We start from the raw sequence: 15,999 nt of genomic DNA, 5'->3' as shown, positions 1-15,999 counted from the left end.
CTGAATGACTGTGTGTGTTATGGCGCAGGCATTCCCTTAAAGGGCAAAGGTCGCTAACAGGCTAGTCATGTCCAGTACCACTTTAGAGAGCTATGAGAATTCTGCAGAAGTAATGACAAAGACAATCATGATGTGTGTCTTTTTGGCACTGGGCTCTGGGCAGCGTCTGCCTACAGTGAGCTCTGTGAAGGCTGCCTGTGTTAGATGCTGATGAGTTAGAGCAGAATGAGGCACATCGTGGGGTTTCCTCCACTCCATGCAGCCAGAAACACGTGCACGGTGACAATTTTATCGTTTCCTTTCCAGCAGCGTGTTAGCTGTCTTCCTGGCCTGTGAGTGACAGAACGTCACCTTCCTGGCCTGTGAGCGACACAGAACTTCATCCAGGCGAGGAGGAGCCCAGCCTGTAAACTTTTGATAACAGAAAAACATTTGCTGGGGAACTTCTTTTTGAATATTGATTATAATTTTAGGGGGATGCTTGTGCTGATGGAATCTTTCACTAAGCCCTTGTCCAGGCAGCTAAACGTGGGCCATCCATTTCCTCGCTTGCAGAAGCTTTTTTTTTTTTTTTTTTTTTGCTTTTCAGTTAAAAAGCTGTGGTATTAAAATATTTGGGGGTATGTTTTGTGAGGCCAAAGAAAAGATGTTTAAAATGTCTAGTTAAGAAGAATTCTATACTCTCCCGTATCTTAGTTAAACCCCCAAAGGCAAAGGGGTGGGTAGGGTTCTGGATTCCCCTGAGCTGAGATGAAAAACAACACCTGTGTCTTGCTTCCTGGAGGAGGCAGAGACCAGAAAACCAGAAATCCAGCTGTTGCCATTGTATACAGCACAGTAGACCGGATGTGGTTGTGTGGCAGTGCAGGCAAAGAAAGGCCTGAGCTCGCATGAGCGCATTCCCCGAGCTCTGGTGTCATGGGGACCTACAAAGCACCCGATGAGCTTTTCCAAGATGTGCACAGATACGGGAAGAAGAGGAGATCCAAGGAAAGCTGTGGCCGGAATAGGGAAGACAGAAGAATCTTCACAGGAAGCCTAAGTTCTCCACACCCAGGAGGAAGGGTGCAGATGCGTGGGGACCACAGCCAAGGATACAGGGATGGGTATCTGTTTGACCAAATTTAAATGAGGACATCCCTTCCCAACAAGCACACCTGAATGCTCTGACAGTGTGCAACGGTTTTCAATTCAGCATCCATCTGGAAGTGAACTGACTCAGAAAAATCCTATAATGAGTCGGAGAAGAGCCAGAAGTGGCTACGATTATGATTGTGAAACCAGCTGGTTCAGTATCATAAAAAATACTAATTTTGCTAAGAACAAAAACAAAGCCTATTATTGCATTTATATCCACAAGCCTCTATGGTCCATAGCCCTCTAAAGCTCACAATGAGGATACAGTTGCCACGGGAAACAGTTGGAGGGTTGGCCCAATTTGAACTTAGCTCTCAAACACAAAGCTTCTCAAAGCCATTCAGATGACACACAACAATCACTTTGTTCTCTGAGAAGGTTGTCACATAAGATCACAAATTCCTTTTAAAAGATTATTATTGGCCCAGTAAAAGCATCTTCTACTTTGTTATTCCTGAGTAGGAGAGAAAAATATTTGGTTTCTAAGGCCAATTGATGATGGCATGCTGGGATGGCAACTGAGTGGAGACAATGCTTCCCCTACGAGGCTGTTAAGACACAGGTTCTTTCCCACTCTTAAGGTCTGATTAGGTCTCATGCTCAACCCATGCAAATAAAACCCGCTAAAGGGTCAGATAGGATTCGAAAGTGGCCTGTGAAACAGAAGATATTCCACAGGTGTGACCGTGCGGACTGACATCACCATGCCAGAAAGTAGGCCCCTTTTTCCATGTGGAGAGGGTTTCACAGAGAATACAGAGGTAGACGAAGTTCTTCCATGTTTAAGAAGTAAACAAATAGGAGGTCAAGATCTGGTTTAGAGGCTGGGCCAGATGACTCGGTGGTTAAATCACTTGCCACCCATGCAAGACAGCTGGAGTTCGCATCTCCAGAGCTTTGTAAATGCCAGGTGGGTGTGGGGGCCCACCTGTAATCCCAGCTTCAGACGGAGGAGCCAGCTTTTAGAGGAGTGGGCTAAAAGACTGGCCCATCAGCCAGTGCTAGGTTTGATTTGGAGCCCCTGTCTCAGCAAATATGAAAGAAGAGCCATTGAGGATGACTTCCGACATTAACCTAGGGCTCCTCGTGCACGGATGCACACAGAAAATTGGTGACAATATTTTATACAGATTATTACATAGCCTAATATGCCTTGAGAGGATGCTGGACCTCAGTAGCGCTGCTTATAGAGTGTATTTTGCCTTAGCACTAACTGCGAGGAGAAGCAGCACCTGTGTGAAGGAGTACACAAGGTGACCATAGAGCAGGCTCCATGACGACTCCTGAGACCCATCCATCCATCTGCAGTCACTGAACCAAGAGGGATGCATTTCAGCTCCGTTCGCCATTGTCCGTTCCTCTCTTGGATCTTAACAGCTACACAGGCTACAAGGCCTTTCCAATAAAAGCTACTTGGGGAACCCTTTAAATACAAAAGCCTGCCCGTGTTTGAAAGGAGTCCGCCCAATCGCTCACAAATAAGGAATTTAAACTGTAGTTTTTCAACGTGAGAGCAAGGAACCTATACTTCTATCTATAGAAATCCTCAGGGCTCCAGTAAATCAGTCTTTTGGCTAAGCAGCGGCTCAAATTTATCTCCTCTTGATGGAGCCAGATGAGTTCAAGGAGTAGCTTATGAGTATGTGTCTCATTTTGAGAGCTGAATAGGGCCAGAGACAGCTAACTGCCGAAGAGGCAGCTTGTCCCGGCCATCACCCAAGTTCCCTCTGCTGTAACTAGAGGCGAGTTTTATTCAGCCATCCCAGTGGCCCTTGCGTGGAAATGGGGCACAAATGTAGCCTGAGCGTAGAAAGGGTCTTCCTGAGGGGACAATGAGGGAGAAGGAATACAGCTTTCTTTCCTCAAAAAATCAGTGATGTAGGACAGAGATTAATTAGAAAATGAAAGACAGCCAGAGACACTCTTTTTTCCCATTGACTTTCTGTTTCCAAGTCTGATTGTTCTCTTTGTGGGCTGTGTTTGCCTTCTATTTGGCCAGACATCTCTGTTCTATCCCAAATGGACTCCAGTTTCCACACAGTTACCCAAACCTCATCAATTTTCTAACGCGGAAGCCTGGTGATCTAGACAAATTACCACCGTGGGTGTAAATCAGTCTCTGCCTGGCTCCCCGGGGAGACTGAAGTGCAGTGTGGAAGTCTGATTGCTGTAGGAGCAGCATCGTCAGCTGCTCCAGATTCCTGTCTCCTGAACTTCTCCACAGGATGGACATGAGCCATGAGCCAGAAGCCCCTTCCCCTCCTTTAAGCCACTTTTCACCAGTGTTTTATCCCAGCCACGGAAACAAACGAATACAGCGATCTACAAACTACACTTCGTTTTTGGAGATTATCCCACTAATGTTCCTTATAGCAAAAGAGAATCCTATATCATATGCTGAATTCAGTTACCATGTCTCTTTAATCTCCATTAACCTATAGTATTCATTTGGGGGTATACAGGTCAGGTCTTTGGTAAAATGAATCTTTGGGAGTGTAAAGCGTGGCTCATCTGTTTCCCCATGAAAGATTTGCGTGCATCTCTGGAAGGCTGCTGCAAGTACTTTAAATCCCTCCGTCCTTCATGTCCTGTCTTTAACATCTAACTCACCCCTAAAATCGCAGTTCCATCTACATCCTACCCAATTGCACAGCTCAATCCAGTGCAGTCAGTGATGCTCAGCTTTGAGCACGTGCTACAACCACCAAGACCACACCCAACCAAACGCACCAGAGTCTGAGGAGCAAGGATGAGGGTAAAGTGTCTCAGATCCTTCCGATGAATAGCCAGGAATTCTCTTTCTTTCCTCTTTGAATGGTTGCTGGGTTTTCTTCATGGAACACAACAATTCATATAGCTGGGAGACCTAGTAAACCTTCCCATTCAGCCTACCTTGTTCAAAACCAATCAATAAACACCGAACCGTGGAAGGAGCTGTTCTCTTTACTGCAGCCCACATCCCAACCATTTGGAATTCATCATCATCAAATAGACACATGTGGGTACTTCAGTCATTAACAAAGGTGCCAAAGATCTCCCCTGGAGCCAGGCAAGCACAGCAGCCTTGCTACGGAATGTTTCAGGCTCAGACATTTTCAGTTATATAATTCTTTGTTGTGGGGGTTAATAAAAGGTGCAACCTATGCCCCACTTGACTAACTGCAAGCATCACTCCACAATCATGATAATAAAAACAGTCTCTAGACAGAAATAGCCATTTCCATAGAGGGGAGAATTTATCCCCTGTGGACCAGCACAGCTGAAGACTTCCCTGCCTCTAGGCCTCTGCTCAAACTCCTCCTCACACCCGCTTCCATGGGACTCTATTCTACTTCGCCGGTAACATCATCTCAACGAAGGGTGTGTTAGCTGCTTTTCTGTGGCTGTGACAGAATACCTCAACCAAAGGCAACTTCTGGAAGAGAAAGTTTATTTTGGCGTATGGCCACAGCAGCAAGTGGCAGGAATGGAGGCGGGAGCAGGACCCTGAGGGGTCAGATTCTTCATAGTAAACAGGAAGCAGAGAGAGCTAACTGGGAGTAGAGGGAGCCTGGGGAATCTCTAAACCTGTGCCCAGTAGCGCACTTCGTCCTAGGCACAACTTGGCAGTATAGGGGAGGCGATTAATCAATCTTTATTAGAGATGCCAATACAATGCCACTCAGTGGAACCTTTAAAGGCAAATGCTCCCAACGATGCTATCTCCTGAGAGTAACTTTATAAAAAGAAACAGAAAACAATTAGGGATATTTTAATCTACCTCTGCAAAGCGTGTTCACACCCAAACACTGAGCCTGTAATGAGATGTCAAATCATCACGGTTAAAGGCCTTCTGTTGAAGATACAGAAAGACAGACAGATGCAGTCGAAAGGAATACCCGAGGACCTGCGACTCATGATAATAAGGCGTGCACAGCCAGGTGAGCTCAAGAAGGAGCAGCATAGAAGTGCTCTGCAGGCACCAAGCAGATGGTTGACGCTCCCTGCAGAATCATATATTAAAGGGGACCAATGGGACCTTGGAAAATGAGTTCTTCTGCCAAGAGGCTATAGCTTCTCACAGAATAATAGGCCAGGGAAGTTCATGCATCCTCCCCAGGTGGGCCATAGCTTGTGCTATCATGTTCCTTCAGGGAAGAAATTGGGAATGGTTGACACTAATGTCATTTTAGGAAAGGCGTTATTATCAAGTTGCAATGCCTCGGGGAGGTTTGTGGTTATACACACATCCAGTGAGAAAAGTGCTTAGTCCAGCGTGCATGTGTGTGTATTTGTACTTAACCCAAGCACAAAGCCCCCATCTTTTAGGGATATTCATTGGGCATTAGCTTGACATTTTTACCGGTGCATCTGGTTCCTAACAGGTCTAGACACATGACTAGCCTCTGACATCTGTTTCCCTCAAAAGCAAAGCCTTGTTTTGATTTTCATCCACAGTTGGTCTGTGAAGGAGAATGCTAGCTTTTCCTACCAGAAATACAGCTCCCGAGTTTGTGCCTGGGAATGTGTTTTCAACAAGCTCCTGGAGGTGCAAGCAGCTTTAGATTCAGACTCTTCCCCAAGAGTGAGTTCACAGAGAGAAGTTGCTGGTGGCCCTGAAGGAGGAAAGTTCCAGTAACAAGTGCAAAGTGAGATCCGGGTAGCCGAATTGGAGAAGGGAAGGGACCGACGTGACATCACAGCTTCAGCTAACACGGGAAAAGGGTCTCCTCTTGCTGTAAATGGTGATTAAGGGGAAGAACTGAGCTCACATTTTTTTTTTCATTTTGTTATTTTTGGGTTTATTCTTATTAGTGATTCTAATCTATTAACTAGAGCATTAGCTAATTAATTAATATTACATATCGAGAGTCTACTAAAGTCAGACATTGCAAAAATATAATAAGGCATCTTCTTTATAATTATAACAATAGACTTACAGAGTAAATAGCATTTCAATTATTTTTTTTTAAACTGATGCATAAAATAAAAATTGTACATATTAATGGGGTGCCACATGTTTTGATACTTGTAAACACTGTGTAATATTTAATACATACTAAGCGTATTTGTCTCTTCAAACATTATCTCTCAGGTAAACAATTTAAAATCCCCCAGCCTTCTGAAAATTTATTTATTTATTTATTTGTGTATGCAGGAATGGAGACCATATGTGTGCAGGTGGTCACGGGCATAGGATCCCCTGGGGTTGCAGGTAGTTGTGAGCCTCTCAATGTGGGTGCTAGGAACTTAATTCAGGTAAATTCTAAGAGAATCACGTGCTCCGAACTGCTGCCCCATCTCTCCAGCCCCACCTCCCAGCCTTTTGAAATGAACTGCACATTATTATCACCTAGACCTATGGTCTGTAAGATAAATATTGTTGCTCCCATTTTAGAGATAAAGAGAATAAGGCTTATTATATCAGATTATTGTGAAACATCTTCTGCAAAGTCCTATAGTTAACAATTAAGTTGAAATTTACCTCCAAAGCCCATCCCCTCAGCCACTCTGCTACTCTGTCCCACGTTATCATTTATGGTAATTATCACAGTTCATCAAATATGACAGATGCACCATGAACTTAGGGTCGATTTCTGTCTGGTACATTTCTAGTTCCCAAGGCCTAATAATCCAGAAAACCTAAATTCCAAACACCTAATTGCATACAAAACTTTAAGAACATGTATTTCAGCACAAACTATTATCTTTCTTCTGATGATTTAATATGCTTATCAAAAAAACCCCAAACAACCAAAACCACTGAGCCAACACACAGCTTAGCTTGCTGCTCAGTTACTACAGCCACAAACGACCTAAAATATGTCACATGGCAGTGGGTGGGGTCAGGAGAGAGCGGTGTTGTCTTAGTTTCCCTGGAGAGCCTTCTCTCTTCATCTACTGAAAGGGTCCCTGCTTCCTTCTAAATCCCACTGCGGAGCCACACTGCTTGTGGACCACTGAGCTAGAACTCAGGAGAACGATCCTTTGTTATGATTAAACAATAGAGACATAAGTAATCGAACACCTGAAGTCACTGATGGGCCGAAGTCACAAATCATTTTGGCAGAGAGCTGCATGGAGGCCCTTCCTAGCTGTCAATGCAAATTGAGTTTCATAGTCTTCCCAAAATCCCAATTCCAGAGGCAAAGGCAGAGTCCACGTTTCCTGTCAAGCCTGTCATTTCCAATAAATATTAAATAAATTAAATAAAACCTAAGCCTTCATTTTGAAGGTAAAGCAATCTTAAACCCAGAGCAAGAGTGGTACTCAAAACATTCGGAATTTTTCTGTTTGAGCCCTGCTTAGTGTCGCAGTTGGGCAGGAAGACAATAAATCTTAGTGACTGGATCATGGGGAAATAATCGTAATATTTAGCTGAAAATTTTATGAGCTCAAAGGTGGTCATTGGGGTCAAGATAAGAAAGCTGATACCAGGCAGGGTAGGTGTGGCCACCTATCAAGGTCTCTGTACTAGCAGGTTTCATGTGTCAACTTGACACAGAGTCATCAGAGAGGAAGGAGCCCTAGCTGAGGACACGCCTCCATGAGATCCAGCTATAAGGAGTTTCTTATTTAGTGAGAGGGCCCAGGCCATGGTGGGTGGCGCCACCCCTCAGCAGGTTGTCCTGAGTCCTGTAAGAAAGCAGGCTGAGCAAGCCATGCGAAGCAAGCCAGTAAGCAGCACCCCTCCATGACCTCTGCATCAGCTCCTGCCTCCAGGATTCTGCCCTGTTTGAGTTCCTGTCCTGACTTCCTTCAGAGATGAACAGCAATGCTGAAGTATAAACCAAAATGACCCTTTCCTCCACAACTTGATTTTTGCTCATGGTTTTCATTGCAGCAATGAAAAGCCTAGGACAGTCTCTCCACAGGGAATGATCTCACAGCTAGAGACACCGCTGTTCTAGTGCTGTGCAGAGGCACCACGGCCAAGGCAACTCCTCTAAAAGAAGGCATTTAAGTAGGGGCTTGCTTAGTTTCAGAGGCTGAGTCTATTATCATTATGGCAGGGAACATGGTGGCAGGAGGTCAGAGAAGCAGTTGAAAGCTAGATCCTGATCCACAGGCAGGGTGCGGGGGGAGAGGGAGAGAGGAAGAGAGAGAGAGAGCCTAGCATGGGCTTTTGAAACCTCAAAGACCATCCCCGGTGACACATTTCTTCCAATGAGGCCACAGGCTATAATCCTTCTCAAACAGTGTCACTTATGGGTGACTAAGCCTATGAGGACCGCTCTTATTCACACCGCAACAACTGCCACATTCTTGTCCCAGAAGAGAAAGAGAAGACTGTGACCGTCTAGAAGGCAGCATACAAACACGGCCTCCAAAACTGGTGAGCAGAAGAAAGACAATTGCAAGTAAATTCCACAGAGCAGAGTGTGTGCTTGGCAGGCCTCGCCAGCTGACACAGACTATGGCAGTGCTGGAGCAGACATTTGGGGAAACAGGAAGCTGGGTGGCCCTGAAGCCACCTGAAGTCTCCTGGGGGAGACTGAGTCACCAGTTCTGCAGTGATGGTGCTCTGTTGAGCCATCCTGGGTAGAGGGTTCACCACTGGCCTCACTGGTCAAATCCATCTCGAGCTATTCCTGCCCCCCTCTTCCTAGAACTCTGCAGGACTGACAGAGTTCCTCACTGCAGTTGACTTGGGGAGATAGTATGTTATCTCAATCATCAAGAATTTAAGAATTTGAGAAAATATTAAAAACTCAACCTTCATGGTATATCTGAAGACATTTTCTTTTTCATATTTTAATTGGATTAGTTGCTATAACATGGGTTAGTGTTTGATTATGCCATGGTTTATTGACAACACGTGTTGGCTTTGCTTTCTCCAATTATATTCTATGTCTGTAAAGGAGATTGGGTCTTATTTTTTTTTATATCCAGATGCCTACTCAAGAATCCCGCAGACGCCTTCATCTGAGACTCTTTGAAAATTTCATACTAATAATTACATAAGCACTTAACAAAATGCAATTAACATATAAGTGTATCTTAGACTTTGCTCATATTATCTGAGATGGAGCCTAGAACCCTAAATTATACACAGCTGCCTAAGAATTTTATGCAAAGATTCCATAGCCATACTTTGAGGTACACTACTCCGAGGGCCTGGGTTTGTAAGGATTACCTGGAAAACCCCGTTCAAGGTTTCTGTTCCAGAGGTTCTAATTCTGTGGGCCTGGGAGGGGCCTGGATCACTCTGGTCCAGGTGGTCTGGGTATCAAATCTGAGAAAAACCAGTCAGGTGGGTACTCACACAGAATTTTTTGATAACTAGCTTAAGCCATTTGAAGACAAACACGTCTTGAATTTGATTATGGAAAAATGCCTTCCTTACTTCCGTTTTCTCAAGGCATCTCTGCGGTTAGAAAGATGAGGTTTTGCTTGTGCCATTGACACAGGCATTAGATAAGGAGCCCATTGCTGAGTTATTGCTTTGGGTCTTTGAGATCACATACAAATGATTACCACGCAGAGTTTCTGTGAGAGTTAAAGATGAGCCATGGAAATGCCTGGCATATCGAATATTATAAGCAAGGCCATTATAAATCATCCAAAAAAATCTTGTTGCTGGAAAATAAAACCATAAGGTTCCCACAAACACTGTGTCTTCTCGCAATGGAAGTGATTTCCTAGGGCAGCTATCATGAATATGGATAGAAGATGGGGGACAGAGTCTGAGCACAGATGGGCCCCCCAAGGCTGGTGTGGGAGTGACTGGTGTGGGTCTTGAGAAGATAAAGTCACATACACACTTTGGAGAAACCCCAGCATATTCCTACAGCACCTCCGTGAGGCGCGTGAACAGACATGCCCAGGTGAGAGGGCGCCACAGAGTGCACAGCCGGCTAAAGACTCCTTAGTCCTGCACTCACAGAGAAAAGGGCTGGCAATGGAAAGCTGGGTTTCTGTCTTCAATGAAGTGTTGCTGGGAATATCAACCACACTGCAGGGCAGACCCCGGATTCTGGAGGAGTCAGCATGAAACCAACTCCATGGTTTTGTTTTTGTGTACGTTTGTTTCATTTTGGATTTTTTTGTTTTATTAGTCTTTTGATCATTTGTTTTGTAATTTTGAGAGAGAGAGAGAGAGAGAGAGGGAGGGAGGGAGGGAGGGAGGGAGGGAGAGAGAGAGAGAGAGAGAGAGAGAGAGAGAGAGAGAGAGAGAGAAAATTGGGTGGGGAGGGAAGTGGGAAAGATGTGGAAGCAGCTGTGTGAAGAGAAAACCATGATCAAAATATATTGTATGAAAGAAATTTTACTAAAAATACCCTACTCAATTATTTTTTATTCTCAAAGATGACATCAACTCAATTTTAGGAACCAGTATTTTATGACCACAAACATTCTGTGATTCCAAAGATGCACATTGCTAGGACTCTTACCAATGGCTGAACAGTAAAAAGCCCAGGACTGCTTGCTGCTGCTTGATGCCCATGTCTGGGAAGGATTGAGCACTCCAAAGGGTTACATGATTAATTTTTTTAATCCATTAGGTACCCTGGGCATGTGATGTGTTGGGTTGTGTTTTAGGCCCCACAGAACAACATTGTCAAACACACTGGGGTACAAATGAGCAGACAGTATCCAACAACCAGCAAAAAAAAAAAAAAAAAAAAAAAAAAAAAAACCTCCAGTCTTCCGTGTTTCTTATGGATGCCTTAAATTCCTTAGACTTCACAGATGGCATTAAAAGCCTCTAAATGCTAATACCCTTTGAAACTGCCTACCAGCAAGTAGTATGTTATAGTGTAAGTAACCAGCCTGGCACCGAGAGCCAATCATGGTGGTTTCCTGTTCTGTACAGAGAAGACAAAACATGGTGCTTAGAAGGCTGCCACGAGAGGAGGTTAGATATCTCATGGTGCTTAGAAGGCTGCCACGAGAGGAGGTTAGATATCTCATGGTGCTTAGAAGGCTGCCACGAGAGGAGGTCAGATATCTCATGGTGCTTAGAAGGCTGCCACGAGAGGAGGTTAGATATCTCATGGTGCTTAGAAGGCTGCCACGAGAGGAGGTTAGATATCTCATGGTGCTTAGAAGGCTACCACGAGAGGAGGTTAGATATCTCATGGTGCTTAGAAGGCTGCCACGAGAGGAGGTTAGATATCTCATGGTGCTTAGAAGGCTGCCACGAGAGGAGGTTAGATATCTCATGGTGCTTAGAAGGCTGCCACGAGAGGAGGTTAGATATCTCATGGTGCTTAGAAGGCTGCCACGAGAGGAGGTTAGATATCTCATGGTGCTTAGAAGGCTGCCACGAGAGGAGGTTAGATATCTCATGGTGCTTAGAAGGCTGCCACGAGAGGAGGTTAGATATCTCAAACCTCCCCAACTCTGTACCTGAAAGATTGGTTGGCTTCAAGCCATTAAGTAAATTGATCAAGAAAATTATAATCATATGGCCTGTTCCAAGACAAATGTGTTTAAAAAATAAAAAATAAACATGGGCTTTCTCACTTAATGAGCAGATTTGAGAATATTCTTATTCCTTTTCAGCTTTGGCAAACTCCAGGAAACTGTGGGGTATTTGCTCTGTTTCTTGTTTGTTTTTTTTTTCTGTTTTGTTCAATTACACTGCTTCTCTTTTATACATTTAGTTTGTACATGTGTGTGTTTTTGTGTGTTCCTGTGTGCGTGTATTTCTGCTTTCTCTCTCTCTCCCTCCGTCCCTCCCTTCATTCATCCCTCCCTTCTTCTCTCTCTCTCTCTCTCTCTCTCTCTCTCTCTCTCTCTCTCTCTCTCTCTCTGTCTCTCTCTGTGTGTGACTGTCTGTCTGTCTATCTGTATGTCTCCGTCTCTCTCTGTCTCTCTCTCTCTATGTGGACTAGAGGTCAACCTTGCATGTCTTTCTCAATTGCCCTCCATACTGTCTTTTGCAATAGATTCTCCTGCTGAACTTGGAGCTAAGCGATTTGGCTAGATAGGCTCGCCACTAAGACCCAGAAACCCTCTAGATTCTACCTCCCCAGGGATTCTAAGTGTGCACCACCATGGCTGGCCTTCTTTTTTTTAAACAAGGTTTCTGTGCTGTCAAATTTGGGTCCTTGTGCTTGTGTTGCAAACATTCTATTGCTGGTCCATCACCCAGCAAGTAGAGCTTTAATTTAAAAATTCCTAATGATTTAATTGAGTCTTAAATGGTTTGTGGCAATGATACAAAAGCAATCTTGCATGGGGAATTATACAGAGCATTACTAGATAATAGGGAAAATGTTTTCTTCTTGACAAGAAAATTTTTATGTTTATTGTCCACCCACTCATCCATCCTTCTCTCCTTCATCCCAGCATTCTCAATGTTCACAGCATCACACCATCTTCTCCTTAGAATTAAGCAAATCAAATGCTGTGGTAACTGGCCTAATGAAATTATAATTTCTATCCTGATATGTGCATAATAATAAATGAGCTTTGGAGTTAATCAAACTTATACCAAAGAATTCCTTTTCTATGACTTCATGGGTGATTATAAACAGTAGACATAGGGTAACCATAGTTTTATACTGAAAGATTTCCATCAATTAGCAACCAAATGCCAGAGCCCTACCCACCTGGAGAGAGGAGGAGGCAGGACATGTTATTATAATATCAGAATAAAGAATTCAATGGGGATACACTTCCTAGGGCAAATGCAGATTTTTAATACGGGGAAACATAGTTTGCTTTCCCTTTCCTCCACTTTCCCTGGGCACATATGGGGCACTACCACCTGATGGCCAGTGTCAGCTCCCACAAAGTAACTATAAAGACAATCCAGGGGCTAAGGGCTGTGAGGGAAATTGCCCAGATGCCAGCAGAGCACAGAAGGGCGACCTGAAATTGATGCCCACAGATAGAGAATATTTCTCACCAGGAGAGGGGTCTGAGTTCCTTTCTCATTGTGGTGTTAAAATAGCCCAACACAAGCAACGCACGGCAAAGGTTTATTTTTGGCTTACATTGGCAGAGGGATTGAAGTCATGGCAGTCATGGTGGACGCAGTGTCAAGAGCAGGAGGCTGGCCACTCGTGTTTTATTTGCTCCCAGGAGGCAGAGAATAAACAAACAGAAAGTGGGGCTGAGTTATCAAACCTCAAGGCCCACCCCAGTAACCCATTTCCTTTAGCAGGGCCCCATGTCCTAAAGGCTTCCCCCAGCAGCATCAGCAGCTGGAGACTGACTGTTCAAACGCACGAGCCTGTATGGGGACACTTCATAATCAAACCACTACAGGAGGTGGCGCCTGAGCAGATCTAGAGGCAAGTGGCAATTATCTAGAAAATGGAGAGAGGATGGTTAGAGAGCACTGACTCGGGCATCTCGCAAGGAATGGAGTTTAAGGGACAAACAGATTAATATGAAAGCTGGGGAATGGTTCAGAATTGGCCTGAAGTGTATTTGTGAGTTTCTTGGCACACCAACGTCAGACAGTCGAGGACAGAATGATGGGGAACATTGCGCCAAGTTGGGGGATTTCAGCCTTGCCTTGAGACTTGTAAGGCACAATAAAGGATGTTTAAGAAAGGTGTGTGTCGGGAAAGCAGACCCTGTACCTCACCTGAGCAGCACACTGGAGCTGACCCCACTGGCAGGGGTGCAAGTGAGTTGGTCCTGAGGGTGAGAGCAGAGCAGCTGACCCCCTCCCCTGCCTGCCAGTCGGTGCCATGGGTGAGGGAAATACACACCCCTGTCTTTGCCACCTGTGGCGGGTGGGAGAGCTGGCCTCAGAGTAAGAGCAGAGTGGGAAAGCTGGCCCTGCACCTCACCAACTGTAGCACTGGCCAGAGCAGGCCCTCCACTTCCGCTTTGACTGGGCAAAACAGTAGAGCTGGCCCTGCTAATGTGGGTGTCATGAACCGGCCAAGGGCATGAGAGGAGAACTGGCCACTTCTTGCAGCCTGCTGTAGTGGGTGAGCTAGCCACAACAGTGCTGGAGAGCTTGCCTTGGTGGTGTCCATGAGGGAAAGCTAGCTGGCCAGCTGACTGACCCAGCTACCTCTCAGGCCCAGGCTCTGAATGGCCCACTCCAAGATCCAGCTCATCTATGAACTACTGGAGCAGGTGAAAGGGCTGGATATGCAGATCCAAAGCTGCAGGATCTCCGTGACATGGGACAACAGCAGAATATCCAAGAGGAGTCCCCATGTGGGCCCAGTGTCAAGAGTGGAGCAGAAGTTGGAGTCCTTGAATGAGACCAATGACTCACGGCAAGGAACACTTACAAGCAAAGATGTGTAACTAAAGGGGATACCGTGTGGCTCACTGTGTCACACCGCAGCTTCCCTGCCTGCTGTGGGACAATGGTCTTGTACTCTGTAAAGGTTTGTCAGTTGTACTGGTTTAATAAAATGCTGATTGGCTAGTAGCCATGCAGGAAGTATAGGAGGGGTGACCAGGCAGGAAGTAGAGATTGGGCAATGAAAACAGGAGAATTCTGCAAAGAGGAAAGACTAAGTCTGCAGTCATGACCCAGACACAGAGGAAGCAAGATGTGACTACCTCACTGATAAAAGGTACCAAGCCATGTGGCTAATATAGACAAGAATTATGAATTGATGTAAGTTATATGAGTTCATAAGAAGCCTGAGCTAATAGGCCAACCAAGTTATAATTAATGTAGGCCTCTGTGTGTTTCTTTAGGACTGAATGGCTGCGGGACCAGGCAGAACAGAACATGTGCCAAGACTTTTTTTTTTCCTTTTGTATGTTAGTTTGTTTACATTTTTCTTGTAATTTTGTTTTTTTGGGGGGGATATGTTGCAAGAGTAGAGGGTGGATATAAAGGGACAGGATGAAGAGATAAATGTGATCTGGATGCATGATGTGAAATACACAAAGAATTAATAAAATAAATAAATTAATTAAATTTAAAAAGATAGGGGTGTGTTTCACAATAGAGTTAAAAGTAGAACATTGAAGATTTTAATCTAAAGAAAAACTGAAGACCTAAATAGGTAATCCAATCCCAATATGTTATTTAAATTTGTGCACATGCGCTCATGTACTAGAGAATAATTTTTCTCTTCTTTGGAAAACACATGGATAAGATTAACAAAACCCTTCAAATGAATAATGAATATTATTTATTGTCTTTGATTCCCAAATTCTACCTTTATCACTGGGTCCCAATGATATAATGAGCAATGGGAGTTAAAGACTTAAATGCAGAATTGTTTACTTGGTGTTAATTATAAGGAATTCTTTTCTTAAGCAGATATATTCATCAAGGTCCAAGAGAAGAGCCCTGTTATCTAATTGGAAGGTTGAGACTGGAAGATTGTGGGTTCAAGGCCAATCTGGGCAATTTAGTGAGAAACTATCTCAAAATGAAGCATTAATAAGAGGGTTGTGTTATTGTGTTATGAGTTGTGCCAACCCAGTGTCAGAGTGTTTTCTTAGCACACATGCCATCCCAGGTCAGATCTCCAGTACTATTAAAATAAACAAACATATAGCATAGACTCTTCCATCATTGTACTGTTTAACAATGGCGCCTGCTGGGAGGACAGTTGCTTAGAAAGAATATCCTGCTTGGCAAAGGGGTAGAGGAAGAACTGGGAATCAGATGATGCCTGGATTGGGACAGTGATACAGGAAGGACTATCTCAAGTCACCCATGGTCTGTGGAAGGTGAAAGAAGAAGAGGGGAAGGGGAGGAGGGAGAAGGAGGGAGAACTGAGCAACGTCTTAGACAGCCTAGCCTGTAAGGTATCTGCTGAACCTGAGTCTATATTCCCAACACTACTTTAAAAAGCCAGGCATGGGGTCTCTACACGTGTCCCCAGCAGAGGGGATCAGAGTGGATGATGAAGATGGGAGAACCTTAAAAGCTCATTGGCCAGCCCATCTAACTGAATTGATGAGAGTCGGGCTCACTGAGAGACCCTGACTCAA

The 15,999-nt window shown here is 44.5% G+C and overlaps 1 protein-coding gene across 3 annotated transcripts in view; it reads right to left on the bottom strand.

Moving 5' to 3' along the window:
* The window catches only part of Rcan2 (regulator of calcineurin 2), a 240,170-nt gene that overhangs the window by 42,319 nt on the left and 181,852 nt on the right, over positions 1-15,999 (bottom strand). The gene's annotated exons all lie outside the window — the stretch shown is intronic.

The sequence above is a fragment of the Microtus pennsylvanicus genome, chromosome 7 (assembly GCF_037038515.1).
Source record: "Microtus pennsylvanicus isolate mMicPen1 chromosome 7, mMicPen1.hap1, whole genome shotgun sequence".
Classification (NCBI taxonomy): domain Eukaryota; kingdom Metazoa; phylum Chordata; class Mammalia; order Rodentia; family Cricetidae; genus Microtus; species Microtus pennsylvanicus.
This window is presented reverse-complemented; position numbering and strand designations above follow the sequence as displayed.